Here is a 22,972-nt window from a genome sequence, read left to right as displayed (position 1 = left end):
ATGAATGACACATATGGAAACAAAAAATAAACTCTAAATAACTTGTTTTAGTTCTTAGTTAAAAATAGCCACCCTTTGTTTTGAACTCTGGCTTGAACTCCATGCTGCTCTTCCGACATGTCGCTATTCAGACACTGACATCTAAATATCAGCGTGGTTTCATTATTTTTCAAGCGTCCCACTACTTCGACATTTTTTTTTGTCATTGTCAGAGTTGTGGCATTTTCTGACATGAATAATATGAATGTGATCACCTATTGTACTTTGGGTTCCCATACATCCGGTGGAAAGCACAGAGAATACTTTGGCCACATAATTTAAAGTTTAAAGGGTTTAAAGTGCCATGGTTCCAAAGTGCTTGTAGTGCATAAAGGGCAAAGTGCTGTGGTTGACCAGGGCATGGGATGGTTTGCTAAGCGAGCATGGACTACAAATATTTGTCATTATAAAGTTGGTATTGTGTGTGTCGGTTTTGTGTGTGACTTGATACTTGTTGAGCTCATCGAAGAACAGGGAGGGACACGCCTGGGTAAGACTATCATGACTCTTGTGAGTTGACAATATGACAATAGCAATACTAAAAAGTGGAAAACCGGTGTGGTATAGGATTTTGACCCTGCGGTGAGGTGACCCCGGGGTCAATATACCATATAGTATTTTGACCCCGGGGTCAGAATCTTATTCTGGTATGTTGACCCCCTATAGAATATTAACCCCCCTATGAAAATCTATATTTTATTAATAAAGAACTTGAATTCTATAGAAAAATTTGAATATTAAGTACTAGGGATGGGCATTTGATTAAATTTTCTTAATCGATCGTCGGGAGAATTAACGATCGATTATTGATTTATCATTAACGTTTTTATATTAAAATGATCATCATTATTATTACTATCTGCACTACTAATCTGCAGAAATTAATTCAACTTTACGACATATAAACCGTAACCACTCTAGAGCCACATCAGCCCGTTTGACATTATAATGTGTTTAATTCAGATTTGTACAAGTGTCACAGAAACAAAACTTAAAACCACATGACTCATTTGCATAAACTAAGCAAAGAAAAAAAAAACAGCTCTTGTGTCGCTGATGCGATTCAACTTCTGTTGGATTAAAGGACATGACTCAGTGGAATACAGGTTAGTGTGACCAGATTTGCGTTTGTCAAAACTAGAACACTGTACATCGACATTGAGCGACTCTCACCTGGCAAAGCTTTTTCATGTTTTTCAGTGTCCTGTTGAGCTTTTTCCCACTGGACACTGAAGCATATGTTCCTGCTTTGTACACTGTGCACATGGCCTCCCACTTATCCCGACCGGAACGGAAAGCGTAGAATTTCTTGTACAAGTCATCGTTAAATGCGCATTTGTGCTTCGGCGTGTTGCAGACTGACAGACTGTCTGTGTCTGCTCGCTCCTTCTGAGTGCAGAGAGACACATGTCCGGACCCCCGTTTGTCCCCGGACATGGACGTTTGGTCACCCTACGCTACGCACAGCAACCTACATTCGGTTTGTCAATTAAAAATGTAATCAATTAAATTCTTAATGATCAGTTATCGATTAATCGACTAATCATGCCCATTCCTAATTAATACTATATCTGCAAATTAAAACATACTGACATATTTAAAAGTGTTTTTTGAAGAACTCAGAAGATTTTTTTATGTTGATTATAACTTTTAAATGTTAAAAATGACTTAGTTGTTTAAACACGTTTTACTGAAATTAATGAGTTAGGTAATCAAAGTGATGTGTAATGATTTGGAATCTTGTTCAAATAGACAGAGCTGATCAATAGAGCAGGGTCTGGTCAAGTGGTAACGGAGGGAAACGGGCAGATTTTTGACATTCAAATGTCTCTTATTCAGAAACTAGAGGGACTATTGAAATAAGTAAAGTATCAGAATGTAGGAAAGAGTTACACTCCAACAGGGTCAAGTTAAACCTGTGATATTCTTTCAAGTTGTTGACAAAAATTTTAAAAACTCATGTCGGTAACGGAGGGAATGAAATATGCAGCACTTTTTGGTCAATAAATCCAAACAGTGATAACTCTTGGTTCTCACTTCCATATCCTTAACAAACTGGTTTGAATATTTGCTTCATATAGTTTTCTACCATATGGTACAAGATTAGGTTGAAAAACCTCTTACTTTTTGAGTCATGAGATTTTTTATTAAGAAAGGTCATGGTAACAGAAGGAAAAGTAACAGAGGGAAAATTGTACAAACAAGTAGAAGGTGCAGGATTTTTGCATAATTTGTCAGCTTTTTTCTTCCAAATACTTTAATATTACTTCAAAATGAAAGGAAACTATTTCTATAAAATGTCAGTCCTTCCAAGCAAATTTTTATCATTTTAAATTTTTTTTTTTGAAAAATCATGTACCTTCATCAACAGTTCAAAGATGGAATAACCCAAGATATGATGAAATACATCCATTTATTTGGGAAATCATTTTTGTTCCATGTTTCATACATGGTCTGTTTAAAACGTATGTAACTTTAGAACCAAAAATGGTACAGAAAAAAGGTCAACAGTTTCATAAACTAGAGTACATATGTATCTGTTCAATACATTTTTATATCAGATGAATTAACTTGAATTTTTGGCCTTGTTGTTTACTTCTGCTTGACTGAGCCCAGAAGTTAAATAGATGATAGGAGAAGATTTGTTAAATGGTTTCTGTCATCAATAACTTCACTTAAAATTACATGTGTTTAAAGTCTTTGTAAAATACAGTATAAAAAGTGACAAGATTGTTATGTATATGCAATTTTAACAATAGTGTGTTACATTTACACAAAATACCAAGTCATTCTCCATCAAAACATTCCTTAAAATACCTTAAAAGAAAGTGAATATGTAGAAATGTATAATATATAAGTAAACTACATGAGAAATAATGATCATATAAGTAACTACTAAAGAAAAAACCCCGGGGTCAAAATACTATGGGGTCAAAATTCTATCTCACACCGGAACGACTAAATAGAGGCGTTTATCACAACAGATGTGAAAGGGGGGAGCAGTGAAGACCTCAGAGGGACAGAACCACAGACACATTTCTGTTAATCCCTCTCTCCATTCGTCCCGTCTCGGCCTTTCCTCAGCGCTCGCACCTGCTTCCTCCTGGTGCGCAGTTAAACTCACATGTCTGTCCGCACTTTACACACAGATAGTAGTGAGTTTACAAGCTCCAAATAATCCATCTAAAACCACTCACATTAAAAACCACCGAGCAGGGCTGTGTTTTGAGCCAGAGTTAAAGGTGAAGCTCCCAAATGAACCAAAACAAATAAACGTTTGACTCCGTCGCAGCAGAAATACAGACTGCTTTGCATTTGAAAAGATTAATTTTAGTTTGAAAAGTGGAAAGAACTTTTGGGCTAGAAAAATGTCTGTGCTTTCCGCTCAGATGGATTTTAAGAAGATTTATTGTGCTCGTGTCTCGGCCTGTAACCATCATCAATAAATCAGTTAATCGTACGGTAACTTTTAACGAGCTCGATAACTTTTCGATAATTTCTGTTTGCTTGCTTGTTTGTATTCCTCATCTCTTTTGCTTGCTCTTTAGTGTAATGACGCTTGAACCAACGTATCAGCATTAGGGACGGGCATTCGATTAAATTTTCTTAATCGATCGTCGGGAGGATTAACGATCGATTATTGATTAATCATTAAAGTTTTTATATTAAAATGATCATCATTATTATGACTATCTGCACTACTAATCTGCATAAATAAATTCAACTTTACGACATATAAACTGTAACCACTCTAGAGCCACATCAGCCCGTTTGACATTATAATGTGTTTAATGCAGATTTGCGCAACTCTCACAGAAACAAAACTTAAAACCACATGGCTCATTTGCATAAACTAAGCGAAGAAAAAAAACAGCTCTTGTGTTGCTGATGCCGTTCAACTTCTGTCAGATTAAAAGACATGACTCAGTGGAATACAGGTTAGTGTGACCATATTTGCATTTTTCAAAACCAGGGCGGCAGTAGCTCAGTTGGTAGAGCATTCACCCACTGATCTGAAGGTTGGCGGTTCGAATCCAGCTCTCGACATAAACATCACAGGTTGAGCGGTCAGATCCACTGACCCACAGGTTGGCTGGTGTGATTCCAGCTCCCACAGATGAATGCTGCCGTTGGGCCCACGCATCGATGAGCACAAGCTACTGTCCTTGGGCAAGACACTTAACCCACCTTGCCCACAGTGTCTGTGTACACTGGTGTATTAATGTGTGTGTGAATGGGTGAGTGGTTCCTTGTTGTAAAGTGCTTTGAGTGCCTTGAAGGTGGAAAAGCGCTATAGAACCATTTACCATTTACACTGTACGGGGGGAGGGAGGTGGGGCCTCGTCATCGACGTTGAGCGACTCTCACCTGGTAAAACTTTTTCCCACTGGACACAGAAACATATGTGCTGCTATGTACACTGTGCACATGGACTCACACTTGTCCCGACCGGAACGGAAAGCGGGAAATTTCTTGGAAGTCGTCGTTAAATATGCATTCAAGCTTCGGCAGGTTGCAGACTGACTGTCTGTGTCTACCGTGATACTGTCTCAGGATTTTACCATGGTATACGGTATTACCGTATTACCAAAACATCAGTGTTTATGTGTGTAACCTTGCGAAACCACAGCCTCACGTCAAAGCGAGAGCGGCTCCACCGGCAGCTGCAGAAGGACGTACACGCACACGAAAACTGCGGTCATTAAGCCTCTCCTAAAGAAGAGCAGTCTTGATGCCACAGTACTGAACAATTTCCGACCCATCTCAAATCTGCCGTTTTTTGGCAAAGTCCTTGAAAAAGCTGTTTACCAACAGCTTACGAACTTTCTCCAAATGAACAACTCCTTTGATGTTTTCCAGTCAGGTTTTAGAGCCCACCACAGCACTGAGACTGCTCTTATCAAGGTGACAAATGACATCCGCCTGAACACTGATGCAGGCAAAGTCTCAGTCTTGATCCTGTTAGATCTGAGTGCTGCTTTTGACACTGTCGATCATGGGATCCTCTTACAGAGACTAGAGGACTGGGTGGGCATCTCTGGTACTGTACTAAACTGGTTCAAGTCCTATCTAGAAGACAGGAAGTATTTTGTTGAAATTGGAAACTGTGTCTCAGATCACATGGCCCTGACCTGTGGGGTGCCTCAGGGGTCAATCCTTGGCCCCCTGTTGTTCAATCTCTACATGCTGCCATTAGGCCAGTTAATAAGCAGCAATAATGTGTCCTACCACAACTATGCAGACGACACTCAGATCTACGTCTCTCTGGCAGCAGGAGACTATGGACCAGTGGACTCACTTGGTCACTGCATCCAACAGATCAGTGTGTGGATGCAAAACAACTTTCTCCAGCTAAACTCTGACAAGACTGAAGTCATAGTGTTTGGTCCACAGAAACAAAGGGACAGTGTCAGCAGTTCACCTCCAGTCTCTCTCTCTAAAACCTTCAAATCAGGCAAGAAATCTCGGGGTAATAATGGACTCAGACTTGAACTTTAACAGCCACATAAAATCAATAACATCTGCAGCCTTTTACCATCTAAAAAACAGAGCAAAAATCAAAGGTTTACTGTCTAAATCAGACTTGGAGAAACTTATCCATGCGTTTGTCTCCAGTAGGTGAGATACTGTAATGTTCTGCTCACTGGTCTCTCCAAACGAGCTGTGAGACGCTGCAGAACATCCAGAACGCTGCAGCTCGGGTCCTGACTCGAACTAGGAAGTACGAGCACATAAGTCCTGTGCTCAGGTCTCTGCACTGGCTCCTGTGCCTCAGAGACTTTAAAGCAGCTCTGCTTGTACAAGTCTCTCCATGGCCGAGCACCAAAGTCCATCTGTGACATGTTAGTGTCATATGAACATCTCACACTCTGAGGAGCTCAGGGACCAACTCCTGCTGGTGCCCAGAGTCACGACTAAACAAGGGGAGTCAGAGTTTCAGGTTCATGCAGCTAAAACCTGGAACAGTCTGAACATGTGAGACAGACTCTTCTGTGACGCTGTTTAAATCCAGACTCAAAACATTTCTGTTTAACTGTGCAATATAACTGAAAGGTTTTCATTCCGCACTCTTCTCTCCAATTTATGTCTCTCTTTTTTAATTTTAATCTTCATGATTATTTATGTTTTGATTTGTTTTTATTATGATTTTAATGTATTTCTTATTCTGTAAAGCACTTTGAATTACTTTGTGTACGAATTGTGCTATACAAATAAACTTGCCTTGCCTTGCCTTGCCACAGCACTGACTCTGTGTTTGTCAGTGGGAAAGATCAAAAATTAAACTTGACTGGGCGTGTTTAGCCGCTTGAATCAGGTCCACAGTGAAACTAACACCTGAACAGGCTTGTATTTACCTTCTGTACAGACTCACCACGGCAAATGCCAGGATTTCAGAAGTTAATTTTAAAGCACTTATTAACATTATTTCTGGACCTGGGCTCTTTCACACGACACAGAACTGCCCCAGGAGCACGTTGTGCTGATGGTAAACACACAAATACAACCAAAGATTCAATGCTCTCTGTGGATTTTGATTGGGACACGCGCCTGTGCTCGCGTAGAGTGTCAAAAAATAGGACGGATCCTATGTTCTGAAATTTACGTGCGCAGGACGTGCTGCTCCACACGCGCACCGCCCTCCTTCACTTTCCATGCATTCTCAAAGGTACGCGTCCAAAAGTTGCAGTTATTATGCTCGCGTACGGCGAAATACACACATGCAGTGGAGCCAGGTCCATAATCTCTGAAAAGTTAAAACACGAACCGTCTCCAACGCGACACGCACAGACCAGACTCACCATCAGCCGCAACATCCTCTGTCACAGAAAAGAACATATATTCCAATGAGAAAACATATATTCCACTGAATATATCAATTCTGTCACGGTTTGGCTAAAATTTGAACAAAATGTGATCTGTAGGGTTATCCTTCCTTCACCTTTTCATCCAGAGACATGTTTTTGGCCCCTGTGTACGTGATGAGCTCATGAGCCTCGCAGCTGGACGGGCCCCGGTCCCCTGGAGGCCACGAGAGGAACCGCAGCACTGACACAGCAGGCGAGGTCAGCACTACAGGGACGGCTGCTCCTTTTACTGGAATCAGACACCCCATTACAAATGATTTACAGCCAAAACATGAAAGTGAAATGACACATACCAGATAGTACTGAGTTTACTGCTGTACATTTTTTTATTTTGTCACATCATTATCGAAAATACTTTTTAAATGCCGTATTTTCTGATCTGCTCTAATGTAGTTTCCTCGTCACAAACATGGCTGGAGTTTAACACGGAAACCTGCACCTTTAGACTGAGCTCTTCTCTCAAACAGAAAATACTCAATTCCACTTTGTGATGTCATGTGGTGATACAGGAAGTGCTCCACTGTGTTTTTAAACTCCACACCTTCACTAGAATTATTTGGATGATTTCAGCACCGGAATCACCAATCTCTACTGAACTAAACCTAATAGATACAAGAGCCGTCGACTGGAAAACTACCACTTCATGACATCACAAGTTGGAACAGAGCATTGGGAATACAGACAGACTAATATTAAAGTGTTAATCAAACAGGGTTAACACTCACAAGAGTCAGTTTTGTGCTCTGTAGGACCTTTAACAATGTTTAGTATTAACAACTCAACCAACGTGGATTAGTCACTGGACATTTGATATTCCATAGTGTGGCTTTAAACATACCTAAATAGCATTAAGTTGAATAAGTTTTTCCATTAGATTTTAAATTTTAAATATTTTTTCGGACTATAAGTCACACTTTTTTCATGGTTTGGGTGTTTCCTGCGACTTATACTCCAGTAAGGCTTGTATATTAACATTTTCAGACTGACAGCCGCGAGAGGCTCTAGGCTTGTGTATCAGTTTTCTGCGCATATCTCCTGCAGAAAAAGCCACTGACCTGCTGCAAGTAGTGAAATCTGCAGCAGAAAACGATAATTGAGCAGCAGAAAGAAAGTTTGGAGTGAGCGAGAAACTTGTGAGGGACTGACAGAAAGTGAAGATGGAGAACACAGCTTCACGGCAACTGGGAGGATGCACCATGCAACTTTTCTGGAAGTCACTGGATGACAAAGCCTGGACTCCCGGGATAAGTTGCACGGAGTCGTTCAGAAGTGACACAGAGAATGAAGAATTCAGTGGATTCAATGGATTTAGTGATTTGGAGTGAGATGGACAGTTTGAACTTATGTTCTGTTGTTTATGTTATAGTTTATCTGAAGAACTGTTGATATGTGACGTTAACATATTAAGGCTTATTCAGCCTGTGGTTCTTTATTCCCTTGTTATTATTACTATAGCTTGCATTTCAAGATGAAATGTCGGTTCCTGGTCCCTGATTTTATAAAATAAATTTCCTCAAAAAGTGCGACTTATATATGTTTTTTCTTCTTCATTACACATTTTTTGGCTGGTCCGACTTTTACTCCAGAACGACTTAAAGTCTGAAAAATATGGTACTGCTGAATTTCTCACTTAATTTTGTTTTAACTCTGAAAAAACATGTTTGAATTATTTTTATTCTGATTTTTTGTTGCTGATTTTATTTTAGTACTCTGGTATGTTTCACATTCAGAATAAAAAAAATCACCTTTTAAATATTCAGCACATACAGTATTTTCAAGCTCTCAAATTCAACAGTCAAAATTCATGGTGTAAAATTTGCAGTGATAAATTGGAAGCAAAGATCCAAGATGCCAAGGCAGAGGCAATCGATCATGTGACTGAGGACACAGAACTATAATCAAATCTGAAGGTGAACCCAAGATGGCGTTGTATTGTTTTCCGTAGCTTGTGCTCATCGATGCGTGGGCCCAAAAATCATTTTTTTCTTTTCCGCTAGACTCAGAGCGCGGCTAAGTCTTACAGAATTTACTTTTAGGCACTTTGAGGATTTAAAAAAATTAAAAAGTTTATGTTGTGAAAATAGAAAAGAATCTCTACAACATCTGATCTTTGTGAAAGTTGTGGATGCCCTGTCAGCTGAACACGGACAGTTTGAATTCCCAAAATGCATTGTGCTTCTATGTGCTTCTGTGCAAAAGGAGAAGTTTCAATTTGTCAACTGGACAAAGGTTTATTTGGTCGAAGCGAGTTTATCTCAAATAAACTTTTGTCCAGTTGACAAATTGAAATTCCTTTTGCCATGGATTCTACCTGGACGACTGAGGAGTTTTACAAACTTCTATGGTAGAATTCTGCTTGGGCCCAAGCTTCTGGGAGCTGCAGTACCTGGAGTGGCCACTAGTCTGTGTGGAGCCGGGACAGAGGGGAAGGGGCTTGTCCTAACCCTAACCCTTACCCTTTATTATAGATCCATGATGAGGAGGAGAGAGGCTGTTTCCTACTGGCTGTTCTTATCTGTGGGCGGAGTTTACACTTAAGAAATAAAAGAGATGAGGTTTGGATGAGACTAATTCTGACTAGAATCCGATCAGATCGCTTCACTGCACCATTTTTGTTTGTTACTAAATTAGATGGGATCACTTTGAATCGATTACTTCTGCCTTGGCATCTTGGCTCTTTCCTGCACATTTTTTTCTCTGAATTTTGACTGTTGAATTTGAAAGCTTGAAAATATTTGTGCAGAATATTTAAAAGGCGATTTTTTTTTTTATATTGAATTTTAAACACTTTGAAAATTTACCCTTAAAATTTCAGCAGCTAAAATTCAGAATAAAAAGAATTCAAACATCTTGTTTCAGAGATAAAAATATCAAAGTGAGAAATTCGACGGCATTTAAAATTGAAAATCTGATGGAACAAATTATCTTCCATAAAAACGACATCGAAGAACATGCAAACTTCGTGTGAGAATCTCCCCAAAGTGACTTGTAACTTAGCCTGGTTGCCTCACTTCACGTCCTTCTCTTCATAGATAGAAAAGTTTAATGCCATAATGTGGAATATTCCTGGCAAATTAATCACATCTCCATGACTCATTATAGATACAAACTTAATTCTGCTCTGTATTTATTGCAGCAAATGATTTTTTAACATTATGTAGAAGAGTTTTTCAGTATATCGCTCGTCGATTTTTTTTTTTTTTATTGTGACAGGTCTACTTATATTGTACAGATTTGCATGTTTGTGTGCAGAAGAAAAGTTGCTGAAGTAGTTTTGTCCGCGGGTTCAACGCGCTTTTGCGAGTCCCATTGGATCGCCACGGTAACGCCCTTCACGCGTCAGATCTCAGGCATCCTCCGGTGATTACAGCAAGTGCAAAAATGTTTGTGCTCAGAGCTGTGGCCGGACAAAGAGAGGAACACAGTGTCATGTGCATGTGCTGTGTGCAGATGAACTGACGCTGTATAACGTGTTTAAATATAAGAGGCTGATAAGGAGGGTTCATAGTTTTCATGTTACTCATTGGCACGACTCTCCTCCCTCCTCTGCACAAATCACTCCAGATCATACACTCTATATATCTGTAGTGTGCCGTGACTTTTATGGGCAGGCAAGCAGACAAGATTTAGTCGATAACCACTTTTTACGCAAACTACATTGCAAATGAGTATATTTGTCTTTACTCACTTTAATTGTATGTATACTGAACCATTCTGGAGTCAGATTAGACCAGGGGCGCTCACACTTTTTCAGCATGTGAGCTACTTACAAAATGACCAAGTCAAAATGATCTACCTAATACAAAGCCAAGCAAACTGCACTGAAACACTCTGTGCCCCTTTTTTGGACCCTCACCCACAGTTTGAGAACCTCTTCTTTAAGAGAACTTCCTCTGGCACTTTACACAAAACTGTGAAAAAAGTGAAGTAAGATTTTTAAACCTGTTTTTTAAAGTTCCAAACTGGAGTTTCATTCTTTTCTGGTTTTGCAGTGATATTTACCAGCCTCTGCACGTTTACCAAACCAAACGCACATCGTGACAAACACAGATGCATTTGTGCACTTTTGTTAGACAAACTTCAGCCAAATGTGGCAGTAGGTCTGTTCTGTAGATCCGCTCTATGCTGTAGACCTGCTTTGTGCCAACACTGGAACACAAATTTAGACTGGTTTTTGCTTCACGTTTGGTCTTGTTCTTCTAATCAGCCGCACTGTGGGAGGGGCTTGTGTTCGCTGTACGCAGGAAGGAGCGAGAGCGTGAAAAGGCGAGGGGCGGCGTGCTGACGTGAGGCAGATGGACAGGTAGGATGTTTAGGAAGTTGAACCTGCCCTGTGATGCACGCTGGTACACGAGGGCACACGCTGTTGCAGACGAGCCGTGCATAGGGAGCGTGTGTGTTTGTGATGTGCCGTAGAGTCTCCGCGGGTTTCAAATGAGCGCACAGGCTGCACTGAGACGCCCCACACGCTCCTGCACCCGCTACAAGTTTATTACCAACAGCAGCGGCCGTAATGAAATATGATCACACTTGTTGAGTGTCAGACCTCGAGTGAGAGACAAGACCGAGTCCAAACGCGAGTCCGAGACGAGACACGGCGATCTACCCACACGACCTTGACGATCGACTGGTAGATCGCGATCGACGTATTGCGCATCCCTGGATTAGACAGACCTAAACTTATATAGTTTATTCATATTTGTATATTGGGCTGTATTTGACTAGTGAGGCTGGCACCACCTAGTGCCTCCGCTCAATTTCATTCCTTTTCCGAACTAGATCAGGAATCAGAATACAATAGATGGTTCACTAAAACCCTGGAAGTGCAAGTTCAGGCACCAGTCAATCAGTGAAGAGCTATATATTCTGTGTTGTCAACAATTCCTGAGATCGAGGATTTAAAGCCGGAACAAAGAGAATGTTTGGTGGATTTCATCAAGGGGAAAGACGTTATTGTCCTTCTTCTTACGGGATTTGAAAAAAGCTGAATATACCAGTTAGTCCTGTTAGCGGTGCTTTACATACGTCACGACCAAATAACAGCAATTGGTTAAATGAAAAAAAAGTACCCACCTACTGTCGAGTGAACAAATTCTAACACTGTGAGGTCAGACAGTTTCTACGAAGTGAAACCAGTTGATGAATCAGGCTAGTATATGACACCCTCTTTGTACAAACAGGGATATTTGTTTCTAGGTCTACATATTATTATGCAGCTGAGCCTTCTTAATGATTAAACTGTAATGCATCTAGAAAGCACATGAGAGACACATGACAGTTCTACACATGTGTAATGCACATGTGTAGAACTGTCATGTGTCTAATGCACTTGCTACACTAAATGTACAATCACTAACAACAAGAGTGCACTGGTCAGACAGGTGCACTGGTCAGACAGGTGCACTGGTCAGACAGGTGCACTGCTCCGACAGGTGCACTTATAATAATAAAGCCTTATGTGTCACAAACGTCTCCTTATAAACACAGCCAGGCGTTAGCACAGCACATTATCTCTCTCACAGATGCAAATCAAAACCACGTCTTCCTGAGCAAATGTCCTGTATTTCCTGAAGTGGAGTAGGTCCAGACACACACATGTTCCTCCACACATGTGTGATAGTTCTACAGAAACACACACACTTGTGAAATGGTGCTGTTATTCCTGTGACATTGTCGTCATAAACACACGGAGGAGACAGTCTCTTCTCCGGCCGCTCACTCCACTGCCCCGTCCAGATCCTCCACACAAACTCCCCCTGAAACTCACTCACTGTTTCGTTAAATACTGGCCTGAATTTCCAACTAACATCTAATCTTTACAAAAGCTACAAAAAAACAAGCACAAACAGCGATAGTAACCAGGTCCCCCGATGAGGCATCGGTGGGGGCAGTTCATCACCACAGAAGCAGATTATGAGGAGCCCAGTCCATACCTCGGTTATGTGTGTGCCAACTTTTGTGATGATTGGGTGAATATTTTAGGCCGCAGATGGTTCACAAATTGCCAAAATTGCCTATCCTTTATAATGGCGTGACCTTTCAATTGACCCGTGTGACCTCAAATGACCTCGGATCGTCTGCAAGCTTTTTTTTTTTGTCGGGCACGAGGGCTTGACCCACGTACCAAATTTGGTGACAATCGGTCCATAAATGGCAGAATTATCGTGGGTGGACAGACACACAGACACACAGGGTGAATACAAAACCTGATCAACCCTTCAGGGACCAGGTAATGATTTGTCACTAAAAGTGAGTTCTTTTTAAACACTTAGCACTACTGTTGTCGTCCTCTGCTGCACATACGCACTCTTGTAGAATCGCTGCACATCTTCGATTCCCATGAATGACAATATGAGTTTATTCAGCGATGTTTGAGCCACAGAACTATAGATCTGTGGTTGGAGCCGGCTGTGGCCCTCAGTATGCGTGCACAAACCTCTAAAACAACACACCGGCCTCTCTGGTGTAAGAGTAGAACACCAAGTTCTCCACATGTGCCTCCAGGCCTCCGTAGAAAGGAAAAACAACACGAGTTAATGGAACAATCAGAACCGCAGTTGCTGCAGTTTGCTCAGTGACCAGTAAAGAGTAGTAAAAAAACACAGCCGCAACAACCATGTTTCAAACAGACAGAAGTGAAGGGAAAACAGAATTATTTGGAGATAATTCTAAATGATTTAATTATACTTCTCTGCTCTACTTCTGCTCACTTCCTGCTGTACTTCAACTACTTGACTCTGGCTCCAGTTTACTTTGTATTGAGAAATTTGCTCGTCTTTGTTACTGCTGCCGTGAGCCTCGTCATTTTGGTCTGAAAATATTCATATTAACCAGCTGCACATGATCCTGGTGTTGAACTCAACTCCAAATTTACCCTATACACTGGTCCCTCGTTTATCACGGGGGTTTTACTTTCTAAAAATAACCCTCAATAGGTGAAATCCGCGAAGTAGTCAGCTTTATATTTTACAATGATTATATCTGTTTTAAGGCTGTAAAACCCCTCACCACAACCTTTATACACTTTCCTCACACAGGACACTTACAGATCTTTTTGTATTCTTCTTAAAACTTATTGCTGCTGTCGTCCTTTTGTTATTTTCGTTCTTTATGTAACAAACTCAAGATTCATTTATTCCGTAATGGAGCCTACAGCTCAGAGTCCTGCACCACACAGCACCGCACCCACCCGCTAACCCGACATTATATCAAACTTTTGCACTGCATATGCCACAGACTGAACCAAAACTAAACCAGGACTGAACTAGGACTAAACCAGGACTAAACCAAGACTAAACCAGAACTGGACCAGGACTCATTGTCAGGATGGGCTCGCAGGAGAAAGGACCAGCTCAGGTCCACACCTCATGAAGGTAAACGCGGCCGTAGCCCAATCGCGCTGCACTGACTTCTGGTTCTCTCTCTTAAGTCCTGATTTCAGCAACTATTTGCGAGTACCCGACCTGGTGCAAGACTCTGCTACAGCACGTAACTTCTCCCTTCCTTCAGTGCGTCCAGAAGTCCAACTTTTTGTGCGATGGGTTGCATCTTCCTCTGCCTTTAAGATGCGACCGCAGGAGACTTTGTCGGTGCAGAACGTTTCGCCGACATTGTGGGTTTTGTCGGAGAGAAAACTCGCAAACATACAGCACTTCAGAATCACACTGATACAGATCCAACATTTATGTACATGTGGCAGCTGAACACTTTGAACACAAGAGTCCCTTAGCCATCAGGAGAGATCTGACACATTGTTACTAAACTTGACTCACTGTGAGCTTTAAGACGTGTTTAAGAGGTTTAATACTGCACTATGAAACATTCAGGACGAAGCAATTACACCTCCATGGATTTTCTCAGAAGACACTGACAGGGCCGCCTTTTTCAGTCAATCAGACACATTGTTACTGAGGATTATGGGAAACCAAATGCCTGACACTAAGGCTACGTTCAGACTGCAACCTGAAGTGACCCAAATCAGATTTTTTGGCCCCTACGCTTCTGTTTCTGATCTTTTAATGACAGTCTGAACCACACAGATCAGATTTTTTTTCAAATGGAACACTTTAATATGTGCTCCTAAAACTGAGCGGGAGGAACACAATGCGCGGTCATACGCTGTAAAAAAAAAAAAGACACGCAAAATTGCACAAAAAAAATCCACGAAACAGCGAGACCGCGAAAGGTGAACCGCGATATAGCGAGGGACGACTGTAACTGTTGGCCTCGGTGAGCTTCATTTGACTGGAGCTGAACACTCGGAGTGATGTCACAACCATTTCTTTATACAGTCTGTGCTCCAAATACAATGTCAAGACGGTAAAAGAGAAAGCGAAACAACTAAAACATAAATTCAGTTCCAGTTCATTCTGTTGTTGTGTCGTTTGGCAAGACATTCCTTATAGACTGACTGTGAGCTTTAACCGAGGCAGCCGTGGTGTGTTCACTGTGCGTTGTGGTGCGTTCACTGCCTGCCGTCTCTTCTGGCTCTTGTTTTTGTCTCAGGTGTAATGATGTGTCACTTCCTCTGCTTAGACTCTGCGGCTCGGGGCTGCCTCATGTTTGGGTCAGAGCTGTGCAGATCTGAACCAGACGGCAGCACACACAGAAAGACTGTTTGTTGTGTTAGGAGGAAAAAGGCCGAGCTGGAGTTTTAATGGTTCTATATTACGCAAACTTGACTCACTGTGAGCTTCAAGCCGTGTTTCAGAGGTTTAATACCGCACTGTGAAACATTCAGGACGAAGCCATTACGTCTCCATGGGTTTTCTCAGGTAATAACGAATACAGAAGACACTGACAGGGCCGCCTTTTTCAGTCAATCAGACACATTGTTACTGAGGATTATGGGAAACCAACTGCTTGACACTATGGCTGTGTTCATTCTACAACCTGAAGTGACCCAAATCCAATGTTTTGGCCCCCAGGCTCCTAGATCTGATCTTTTAATGACAGTCTGAAGGACACAGATCCAATTTTTTCAAATGTGACCCAGGACACTTGGATATGTGCTCCTGAAACTGATACATATCTGATCTTTTGACATGTGACTTCAGTCTGAACGACCAGGTCACATTCATCCACCTACACGTCAGACTCGGAGTCTCGTCAATGGAGGGAAAGTGAGGTTTGCGACTTTATTCATATTTGGAGGCTTCGCTGTATTCAGGTCAAATTGGAGGGGTCTTATTGGATCCGGGCGGGTTTTGAAATGATTGCCAAAGAAATGTCTGAGCACGGCTACAGGCGTCCTGGCTCCAATGTCAATGAAAAATAAAGAACCTGAGAACCAAATACAAGGAAGATAAAGACTCAAACAAACTAAGCAGCTGTGGACTTGTAACCTGTCCATTTTAGAGACAAGCTCAGTGTTTAGGCGACTTCCATAAACACTGAGCACACAATGCTCATGTGGGACACTTTTGTGGCGTTTGAAATTCACACTGGAGATCACATACAAGTCACATTTAATTGGAAATGTGAACGACCTCACAACTAAATCGGATTTCACTAAAAAAATGAATTAAGCATTAAACCCTGCAGTCTGAACTTAGTCTGTCTCAGACTCTTGATTCTCTGTCATGATGTGTAGTGCATGGTATTATGCTAAACAGATTTTTTGGAGCTTTCTATCATGTTCTATCATCGCTCCCTTGTCAAAAACATGCCTGAAGAGGTTATAGATGTCATCCATGCATGTTGGAGAAATTTAGTGATCTCTCCTGGGCCCTATTCAAACTCTCCTTATCAGTGGTGTAGTGGGGATTTTTTAAAAGCCATATACTCTACATGACATGCCACAATACACACAGGTGTTATAACAGACTTTTTGTTATAAAAAAAAAAAAAAAAAAACAACAAACAAAAAAACTTGACTGGAGATGTGTCTGAATTTTTTTTTTTTGGAGCTGTTAACGTTTTGCTCTTAACTGTTCCACTATGGGTGACCATCTCTTCCACATGTCTTCCATCCATTTGTTGTTGGTGCTGGCTGGTCGCTCACACAAAGTTTCTGGCTTTGGTGCCTCAATGCTGGTGGCGTCTTTCTGAAAATAAAAATTAATATTTTTCTGTTGAGTTCCCATTTTAGTGGAGGATTTAAACCGAAGCAAAATCAAATTCACAACACATGGTAAATTACGTCTTCGTTCTATTTTATTTATTTATTTTTTTTCGAGGGGGGAGTCTCAGCTTGATGACAATCATAAAGTGTGTGTTTGTGTGTGTGTCCCCTCATGTCTCAGGTCACAATAGGACAGTAGTGCAGATGTCATGAGCCTATGCAGGTTGTTTTCACCATTGTCAATAGCTCTGGTTTGACATTGAAGTTGTAGCTATAGTTGTAGCTCCTTATGGTTCTTATCTTTAAGATTTGTGGCAATGCTCCGCCCACAAGCCTACGTCACCTATGCCCCCACACGACAATTCTCCTTAAATTCCATCTAGGACCAATAGACTCAGGGACAGCTTCTTCCCCAAGGCTGTCACCATACTGAATCATTATTATACTATTACACTGTTAATTTGTTTTATTTATTTAGTTTAATTCTTGCACTTTGACAGCTCTGAATTTCATTATACTGTACAATGACAATAAAGGCTTTCTATTCTATTCTAAATACACAAAAACATGAGACAAAACACAACAACCTGACAAACCTGATTCGATGCGCAGTCATTTCTTTAACATGATGCACACTGATTGGGTTGTGATAGTGCTCTGAAGGGGGAGTGACAGTGCAAAGGAGAGACACAGACTGTCAAAAATGAAAGTGAAATTTATTATAAAACATGTCAATGCATTGTTACGTTATTTCCTACGAGGACAACTCAAATATACATTGAGTAATATTGTGTTTAATGCAGCTTTGTGCACATTTGTTTACATTTTACAGAAGCAAAACTTAAAACCACATGACTCATTTGCATAAACTATAAGCACTGAAAAAAACAGCTTGCTTTTTGAGATTTTTGTGCTAGACACATTTTGAAAGCTCATTGCGGGTGAGTGTAAAGTAAAATATACAAATGATGTCCCCCCTTCCGTACAGCATGGCAGCAGTCCCCCCCGTCCCGTCGGACAGTCCCCCCCCCGTCCCGTACGCCGCACAAACAGTCCCCCCCGTCCTGTATGCCGCACGGACAGTCCCCCCCATTACGTACGCCGCGCGGACAATACCCCTCTGTTAATCGCGCTGGCTGCGCCACTAAACCAGAACTAAAACAGGACTAAACCAGGTCTAAAAACAGGTCTAAAACCAGGATTAAAACAGGATTTAACTGCCCATCACGCCTCCTCCCATACGCAGCCCAATTCCTTTCTGCTTCTCCGTGTTTGATAGAGTTTAAGAAAGCAAAGGTTCCCATCCTGTAGGACTTGCGGGAGTGGGACAAAATATCGCAGATGCGGGCGTGAGCGGGACTGAAAATTAAAATTCTTTGCGGGAGCGGGTGGGAGCGGGACTGCACAGTGCGGGAGCGGGACTGAAAATTCTGTCCCGCGCAGACCTCTACTGTGTACCACATAAAATCGGTTTGAGGTCAGGAAGCACACCCAGAATTAATACATAAGGTGCACCAGATTATAAGGCGCACTGTCGATTTTTGAGAAAATTAAAGGATTTTAAGTGCACCTTATAGTCTTAAAAATACAGTAAATATGTTATGTGTTAGCAGTACAACAGCACAGAAGTAAAATACACCCTCTTTAAAAAAAAAAAGAAACTTGTAAGAGCGCTGAGTACATACAGCTCCTATACTCTCCAGCCCTGCCCAAATCTTGTATGTTTCAATCCGTGTCAGAATGTTTCCTCATCAAAAACGAGGAGCGAGAGACGTGAGTAAACAAACAAACAAAGTGAACCTGCCCTCGTCCCGTCCAGACCCGTATCTTTGGTCCGTTCGATGGCGGCGCTGATCGCGGCGGTGGTCGGGCCCAGACACCGTGGCCGCACGGCGCTTCCTGTCTGCCGCTCCCGTGATTACCGTGGGAACGCAGCCCGCCTCCGCCGCTGTCACCACGGCGACTGAGGCCCGAGCCATTAGAAAACCTCCGCCCAAATGAAAACCATATGACGCCCCCGCACGCACACGTCTACAGGCACACACGCGCATGTAGACGGGGCGACGCGGGGACCGGGGTTTGGTGTTCCAGGGGCCCGCGGCAGTAGCCATAATTACCACCATTAGCCCTTTCATCTTCGCAGTATTACGGTGGGTTATGGATTTGGCCTTGATTGGTTTTAAACGCTGTTATTTGAGTAAAGAGCAGTTCACTTTCTTTTAGAGATGCTCTGATTTGTTTTCAGATTTTCAATATTTGTCTCACTGTTGTAAACAATAAACAATAACTGCCTATGTCGACATGTCTCGATCCAATACTGGTATCGGTATCGGCTCCCACACTGCAAAAACTCAAATCTAGCCAAGTTAAGATGACTTGAATTAAGAAAGTTTTATCATGATTTGAGTAAATTTCACTTCAGAAGTAAAATTATCTGCCAGCGGAATAAAACTTTTTGTACTTAAAATATGAAATACTAGGGGTGTAACGATATCCAAATCTCTCAGTACGATATTTTCACGATATATATCTCACAGTACAATATTTATTGCGATATTTTGTGGCAGCTAAACAGCTAAAACTGTTAATATGTTACTTTTTCCATTTAAAATGCCTTGACAAGACTTATGAAGAAAAGGATCATGGTCTATGTAGTTCCCTCTGTCGTTTTTCTATTGCTGCACCATAACTCTTCATTTACACAAAGAGACTTCGATATATTGTGATGGTATCATGATATTATTGTGAGAACTTTGACGATACGATATCACGATATTGTGGTTATTAGGGCTGTGCAAAAATATCGAAATATTGATATGTCGTATCGTTTCATGTGATGATACAGTATCGATATCCTGGGCTGCTGTATCGATATATCGCCAAGAATATTTTTTTGTATATTTTATTAAATTGTTTTGTTACAGTGCAACAGTTTTGTTATTTTAAACTCGTTTATGCGACACATTTGACATTTTCACTGTTTTGATGATTCAAATGTTTGTGTTTAACAAAGATTTTTAGCATCACAACCATGATTTAGCCTTTATTTTTTATTGAACTGTATCGAATCGATTTGAAACATATCGTATTGAATCGACAGTGCACTGTATCGAGATATGTATCGTATCGTGGCCTATGTATCGAGGAATGTATCGTATCGGCAACTTCTTAATGATACCCAGCCCTAGTGGTTATTGTGACATTCCTAGAAAAAACATTTTGCTACACTTAAATTAAGAAAAACAACAACTTTTTTGCACTTAAAATAAGAAACAAAATCAAATGTCGAATTGAAAAATTCGAATCGAATGAATCATTTTATTTATCAAGTTGAATCTACTCAAATTAAGTAAAATGTTATGTCATTTTTAAGTAAATTTTTTCCAGTGCAATTTAGGCATTTTTATCGACTTGCATCAAATTTAGTGAATCTAGTTCTTCCCATGCTGCAGTTAAGGTGCACTATGAAACTTTTCTAGTGGAGGGTTCGTCAAATACATTTTTCGTGGAGATGTTATTGCTCTGCCTGCCATTAAACTGCTCCTTACATTTATTAACCATTAACCATTATTAACCACACCTTACATTTATTCAATAACAGTTGGTTTTAAAGCTCAAAAATACCTTGGAAAACTGTGAGTAGGGTCGCCTCTCCGCAGATCTGACCTCCCCAGATCTGTAACTTGGCCTGGTTTGGTCTCCATGAAGATAGAAAGGTTTAATACCTTACTGTCCAACTGTCCAACTAGTACTTGACGGACCCTCTGCCAGAAAAGTTACACAATGCTCCTTTAAAGCTCCCATATGATGCTATTACCTGATCTCTGTTCTAATGTTCCTCATCAAAAACAGACTTGGAGTTGTGTTTTGTTTCATTCACACATCTAACGCACAAATCCTGCATTTTTAGTGCTTCTCTCAAGCAGAAAACACTGCTGTGGTTATACAGGAAATGCTCCACTGTGTTTTTAAATTCCATACTCATACACTCATTTGGATAATTTCAGAACTGGAATTGCCAATCTCTACTGAACTAAAAGTTAAAAACCAGCTGTTAACTTATAGACTTCATGACATCACAAGGTGGAACAGAGCATTTTGAGCTTTGGAGATGTAAACAGACTAATAATAAAGAGTTACTCAAACATGTGTGAATGAAACAAAACACAACTCCAGGTCTGGTTTTGATGAAGTAACAACATTTTAACCTGGTTTAAAGCTCACAGGAGTCCATTTAGTGTAATATAGGACCTTTAAATCCTTTTGGTTGCTGATGTTGATGTTGTTGTGATATAAAAGTGTTTTCCTGTAAACAGTGAGCGGTGTTCAGGCTGAGCGCATGTTTGTGAAAATTGTTCAAGTCTCCATGCGCTCATAAAGACACTAACGAAAGGTGAGCCTGCGTCATGGAACTACAGGCCAAACTAACAGAGAAGAACTCATGGACAGAGGAATAAACTCCTCACATTAACTCTGTATTTACACCAAAACATAACAGCGTGTAATCCCAGCAGCACAGACCAACACACACACAGGTTTGATTTTCCATTTTAACCAGTTGGACTATTTACACCAGCAGTGTCATACTTGTGTCCAGTGGCCGTCATGACACTATGCACCACTCAAAATAGGTTGGAGTTCTAATTTTGCAGCGTCAAACATGAGAATGCACAGAGGCACATGACATTTTCTGTTGGAGAGAAGAACAAATTTTAAATTTCATTTGCATTTCATTTTTATTTGTTTGAGCAACATGCCTGTATAAGGTGCATTATAAACACAAAGATATGTACATGTACATACTGATATGTACATGTACATACTGATATGTACATGTACGTACTGATATGTACATGTACATACTGATATGTACATGTACATATCAGTATGTACATGTACATACTGATATGTACATGTACGTACTGATATGTACATGTACATGTACATGTACATATCAGTACGTATATGTACAAATCAGTATGTACATGTACATATCAGTATGTACATGTACATACTGATGTGTACATGTACATACTGATGTGTACGTGTACATATCAGTACGTACATGTACATATCAGTATGTACATGTACATACTGTATGTTGGGACCATTTCTGTAGCTCAAAAGGAGTAGGTTGAAGTTTAAAAAAACTTGTCATGTCCTACCTCAGTTGTTTTACATTAACATGTGTTTTGTTTTTTTGTTTTTTTTACCTTTGGAGTGCTTACTTGTCGTATGCATTGCACAAATATACAAAAGTTTATCATTTATGATTGTACAAAATAAAAAAATAACGGGAATGAGCATTATGCAAATGTGCAGGATTTGTGTGTTAAACGCGTGAATGAAACAAAACACAACTGCAGGTCTGTGTGTGATGAGGAAACATTATAACGTAGATCCTTTACTGAAGTCTGTTAAAATCCTGTATAGTGGCTGCATCAGTATCATCCATATGCAGATTTTGTTGCAGACAGTGAATGTTAATGTTAATTCTCGACTATTACCTGTGGTGCTGTGGTTCTGAGCCCTGGTCCTTGGTGTTGGTTTAAATGGAGGTCAGTGTAAATTGACTTCCCCTCATCAGGACACAATCAGGGCCCGTAGAACGCACTCGAGGAGAGGCGCCATGGAGACCGACACGCGTTTCTGTCAGGACGGGATTGGGTGACGCACGCTCACCTGGGACCAGACACGAGCTGCGGGGGAGGGGCTTAAAGACTGTGATGTCCTTATAAGGCGTAATGTGTTCTCATTAAAGACATGGCGGTTTAGGGCTGTACTTAATTGGTCGAAATATAAAACGTAAACTACTGGACAATTATAGCACAGTTGAAGTTCTTTTTACATGGTGATTTCTCTTTGCTTGTAATATAGGTCTGCAGTGCCGTATCCTGTCTTTAGCAGTAAAACAAATATTTATTTATTGTAACCAAGCCCATATAGAAATTAAATTCATTTATTCAATATAAAATAAAATAACCAAACAATAATAATACCTCAA

At 40.7% G+C, this 22,972-nt stretch overlaps 1 protein-coding gene across 1 annotated transcript in view; it reads left to right on the top strand.

Annotated features, from left to right (window-relative positions):
* Positions 1-22,972, top strand: part of hectd2 (HECT domain containing 2) — a 162,058-nt gene that overhangs the window by 15,053 nt on the left and 124,033 nt on the right. The window lies entirely within an intron of this gene.

This window comes from Boleophthalmus pectinirostris, unplaced genomic scaffold (assembly GCF_026225935.1).
Source record: "Boleophthalmus pectinirostris isolate CB_2022bp ecotype Guang Dong unplaced genomic scaffold, ASM2622593v1 HiC_scaffold_5, whole genome shotgun sequence".
NCBI lineage: Eukaryota > Metazoa > Chordata > Actinopteri > Gobiiformes > Gobiidae > Boleophthalmus > Boleophthalmus pectinirostris.
The sequence above is the reverse complement of the archived record's forward strand: the minus strand, read 5'-3'. Positions and strand labels throughout refer to the sequence as shown.